This window comes from Phoca vitulina, unplaced genomic scaffold, assembly GCF_004348235.1.
Source record: "Phoca vitulina isolate PV1807 unplaced genomic scaffold, GSC_HSeal_1.0 scaffold134, whole genome shotgun sequence".
Classification (NCBI taxonomy): domain Eukaryota; kingdom Metazoa; phylum Chordata; class Mammalia; order Carnivora; family Phocidae; genus Phoca; species Phoca vitulina.
The window spans coordinates 343170-348318 of record NW_022589837.1 but is presented as its reverse complement, the minus strand read 5'-3'; the positions used below and the strand labels follow the sequence as shown (position 1 = coordinate 348318).

Sequence of the window (5149 nt, the reverse complement as noted above, 5' to 3'; positions counted from 1 at the left end):
ATTGTTTCAGTGATCATTATTTTACAGATGAGGAATCAGTTGTTTCATGTTCTATATTTAAATGGATTCAGTGTTCACCATTAGAATTTCCTGCCATAGCTTGTTTAATTCCTTTCTTGATGACTGAAATTTAAGCCTTGAAGCTACTATTTTCAGAATCAAGCAAGTTCGATACATAAACGTTTTAAGTGGTAGAATATTATTGGATTACATTTTATTTTTTCCCACCAAAACCCTGGAAACGTTATTCTGCTGTCTCCTGGCAGTTGGGTCTCTCCTATTTGTAGATGATTTGCTGTCACTACTGAATGCCTGTAGGGTTCTTTTCTTACCCTTGAATTTCATCAGGCTATGTCTTCATGTTGATTATTTTTATAATCTTTTTCCAGAGTACATTTTTTGTACTGATTTATAGATTTGAGACTGTTTTTTTTGTGTTTTTTTTACTCAATTATTTTTTTTACTCAATTATTTATTTTTAAGCTAAGTGTGCCTATTACTTGAAAAGTGGAAGATTACTTTAGCATAAAAAGAATCCCTTCAAATTAAATAATGTGTTTTTATTTCTCTCCTAATGTTTAAAATGTGAACATTTTGTAATTCAGTCACAGCCTTTAAGTCCAGGTGGCTTCTTCCTTTGGTCTCAGTTCCCTTTTAGACATATTCTTGTTCCAGAAGGCAGTTAGCTTTTCATCCTTCTTTCTGGCTAAATAACATCCAAGCACAAATCCCACAGGCACAAGTGTGTGTGTCCATCAGTCACGAATAATCCGAATTACGTTCATCATGAATGCTGAGGCCTTAGTGCCAAAAATGACTGAGACTTTGTTAATTGGAGAATGTTTTTCTATTAATTTGTTTACTGTGCTCTCTTTTTGGTACAATTATTATCTTCACCATCACTATGATGCTGATGATTAATTGGATTTCCTTCACTTTTCTTCCTTCAGCGCTTTATTCATTTGCCTTTTCTTTTGGACCTTTCTTTAGTTTCTTAGGCCTCTTCTCCACATTGTTGACTCTTTCTCAGCAGGATGGATTTTACTTCTCACAGTTTTTATTTTGAACTAGGTTTATTATTATGTCTTCAGTTCTTTTCCTCAGTTTTGCCAAATCACTTTTCCTCTCCCGTTTTATTTATAAATTTGAGCTATTTCTTCCGATAGACCATATTCCTTTACTTTCTTTGAGATTATAAAGATGCTGGTGTAAACTTGCCTTTGATTTCTTGGCGGTAATGCATCTGAAGTACATCTTTCACTTGTGTTGCTTGTTATGTGAATTTCCTGCATGTTTTCATACTGTCCATGCAGAAAGGCCCATTTGACCTTCCTCCTTCTTTCTTATCTGTGGGTGGGATTTGATTGCCAGGATTTAGCAAATGAAAATACAAGACTTCCAGTTAAACTTGAATTTTAAATAGACAACGAATATATTTTTAATATTACAAATATGTGCCATGCAATATTTGGGACATACTTAAACTAGAATATTAGTGTAATTCTGAAGGGTGTTATCTGCTTGTGTCTCTGGCTTTGGAAGCACATCTCTCCTTAGAGAGCTCAGAAGCAATATGAGAGATCAACATGCACCGAAATGGAGCCTCTGAGCTCACAAGTCTTTTATTCAGTATTTATTCATCTTGGTTTATAAGCATTTGCTGCAGAAGCAATTGGTGTTTTTCCTTTACTTCTGGCCTCCCTTGTTTTGATTTAGACTTTGGGGCAAAAATAATAAATAAAGCAGAGTTATGCAATCACTTCATCAGACCTACCTCCCCTAGCATTTTGTCACTTGCAACTGGACTCCCAGTTCCCTCACAGCCCACCTATATCCAGTCTTTGTCAATTCAAGTAGAGGGGTCTCATCTCAGTCTCTCAAGATCCCATAACTTCTCGATGCTTTCACATTGCTCCCAAGCTGGACAAGTGAGCTTTGGCTTTCAGCATCCTTCTTAATCGAAGTCCACAATTCACTGAATTCTCAGAGATAGTGTTTACAAGCTGTAGGTTGGGGTTTTTGCTATTTCCTATAAGTTCATTTCTTAGGTAGATGGTATGTTAAAATTTGCTGTTTTGGTTTTTTTTAAGATTTATTTTGAGAGAGAGTACAAGCGGCGGGAGGGGCAGAGGGAGAGGGAAAGAATCCCAAGCAGATTTCCCGCTGGTGGAGGTCGATCTCTCGACCCTTAGATCATGACCTGAGCTGAAACTAAGAGTCCAATGCTTAACAGACTGAGCCACCCAGGCACCCCTGTTTTGGGGTTTTCAAAGAGAGGTGTAGAATAAACACGCTGTTACTATACTATCTTCTATTAGAAGTTTTTGGGATGGGTTCTTAAGATGGGTTTTGCTATCTCCAGTCATCATCACCAAGTATTTATTGAGGATTTACCATATGACAAACCCTAAATGAATCATTTTGTGTGGCTTTATATAAAACCACCCGATTATTCCTGTCAATTTATAGGTAAGGAAACAGCTGGGAGAGTTTAGGTGACTTGTCTAAGATGACACAGACACAGGATTTAAATCTGGTTCTAGAATGAGTTCATAACTACTGTGGCACTCAACCTCCAACTCAGATCAGGGCCTCTACCAAAGAGGAAAATGTCTTAGGTTCCAGAATCATCAGTGTTGAGTCATTCAGTTGGTTAAAATATGGAAGAATGGAGATAAGGGCCATATACTCAGGTAAGCTGGTGGTTATATATTTGGTCAAGTGGTTGGTGGAAACCTGTTCTGGATGGGGCATGGGAGCCAGGAGAACCACTGTATTTGACTGCCTTATATCTCTGTCCTGTCCTTCACTCAAAGGCACTGGCCTCTAGGGAGCTCTAAAACTCTCTCTTCATACATTTTCTGTGTTATCTTTGATCAAAAGAATTATCACGAGCTCTGCAGAACCTGAAGCTCCAGGCTTGTGGGGATCCAGCTGAGGAATCCTAAAAAGACAGGAAGTTCATTCTGAAAATTCAATATTTATGTAGCAACCTTGTGGAATTGACTCAAACATTGTATGAATTATGTCTTACCACTCTGAAATAGTAATGAGTATTAGAGATCTTTGCGTAACACCTAGGACATGCTGGAATAAAGACAAATTAGGAAAAAAGCAGATTGTGACCTACTTTGTGTGTACTTCACTGGGAAAAGGTCAAAAACTCTATCCTGTGCCAATTTTGCACTCATCCTTTCTGCAAACCCTTTCAAAAGAGATTAGGTTCTTATTACTTTATTACTGCCATAAAATGTGCAGCCAGAATTCTGGAACGAAAGAGCTGCTGCTACAGAAGCTGTAATAGGAGAAGCCGTAACTTAAGTGTAGGCTTGAAAAATTGCCATAAAGGCAATCTTTTTTAGAGAAAATACCTTCTAATTTCTCACAGCCAAATACGAACCACCAGATATGAAAAGTCTTGGATACTGACTGCTTTCTGGAGTGACCCACACAATATTTTTGCTTAAAAGCCATTCTGTAATTTTTACAAGATAAAGCAGGGCATCACTAATTGGATAATGGTTCTTTAATATAACTAGTAGTTAACCAGTGAATACTAGGTAAATACATGATTTCTGCAGGGAGCGTTATTTTTGAGTTTCGCCTTTGGGCATCAAAACCCTTTAAATCCTATTCTTCTTCTCTCTTTTGCTTCTCTTCTGTGTCCCCATCCCATTCATTTTAGAATAGACTCGCCCATCCCTAGGAGCTGATGTGATGGAAGAGGCACATGCATTTTTTTGGTCCGTCCTTTTCCCAGGTCCTAAACTGTTCTTATAATTCAGCACAGTGCAGCTGCAGGCACTAGACTGTCTTCAGGGAGAGAAGGTCACAGTCAGGGTGACCGTTCTGAATTTTCATAGTAGGCCAGAGGTATTTTTGTGATGTGATCTACTGACACTCTCCAACAGGCATTGCCTTTGTAAGCTAGAGAGACTTACACATTTGTACATGCCCGAGTTGTCTTCAAAAGCTGCAAAATAAATGACAGAAGAGATTTTGCATGAGTCTGGGAGACCTTGTCTTAGTTGATCTGAAAGGAACTATACAAAAGCCAATATTACATTTTAATATAATACCTCCCATAATGGTATTGGTACCAGTGCGAATTGGAGAGAAACCCTAGATTGAAGATACCTAAATCCATGAATCCTAAATCCATGAATACCAAAAATACTGCTAAGAATTTATGAGGGAGGTATTTTTACCTTGCCATTCCCACCGTCTCCATCCTCCTAAGTAATCGCTCTCCGTTGAATTACCTTTATTCAGCTTACTAATGCTTTCCTGAGCACTACTTGATTTGTTCCTCACAGCAGTTTTTAGCACACAGAAAGGGCAGGTATGGCAAGTTCATTTTACTCGTGTGGCAATGGAATCTCTGAGAAATTAAGTAGACTAGAAAGTAAATGGCAGAAAGCAGGAACCTAGAGCTTCTGGAACGTACACTGGCGTAGACTAGAAACAGAGGGTCGCTTGGCTGAGCAACACCCAGCACCAAGTGACGGTCTTGTTCTGATGGTCACCATGGCTGGTAGCCCTTGAGTCTTTGGCCCCTGCCACTGCTTCCCTCGCTAAGGTGTACAACAGGGGCCTCTGTGTTCGATAAAGGACGTCAGCTGCTCATTCAAACTGAAGAGATGTCTGCTGTGATGAGAATTCAGAAAAGCATTTGATCAGAGGCTTAAAAAACACACACACACACAATAGCATAAGCCCCAGGACAAATGATTTTACATCTCACTTGGTTCTTGTGGCTAATGGGCTAGCTGACAACTGAACCCACTCCCGAATGTTGTCATGCCAGGAGCTGCAGGTGCTCTTTCCATCCTCATGGGGGTGCCTTGATCCCTGTGGGTGGCATTCACCCATGTGTTGCCTGGTCCAGATGGGATGGTTTATGCCAGTATTTAAACCCTAAACTTACCTTCCCACCAAAGGTTTTGGAAACCATATGGACCAGTTAACTGCTCACTTAACTGTCCTCCCACATGTTATTACTTGTACTTGCGTGCTTTTGCCAAAGTCCCCTTCCCACCAGAGTTTATTTATACCTTCTTCCCTCTGCCTTCAGTTTTATTGAGATGCAATTGACAAATAATATTGTGTATGTTTTTAGGTGTACAGCGTGGTGATTTGATACACGTGT

The 5149-nt window shown here is 39.3% G+C and overlaps 1 pseudogene; it reads right to left on the bottom strand.

Annotated features, from left to right (window-relative positions):
- Positions 1–614: 614 nt before the first annotated feature.
- LOC116628850 lies at positions 615–788 on the bottom strand (annotated as a pseudogene).
- Between the last annotated feature and the right edge of the window lie 4361 nt (positions 789–5149).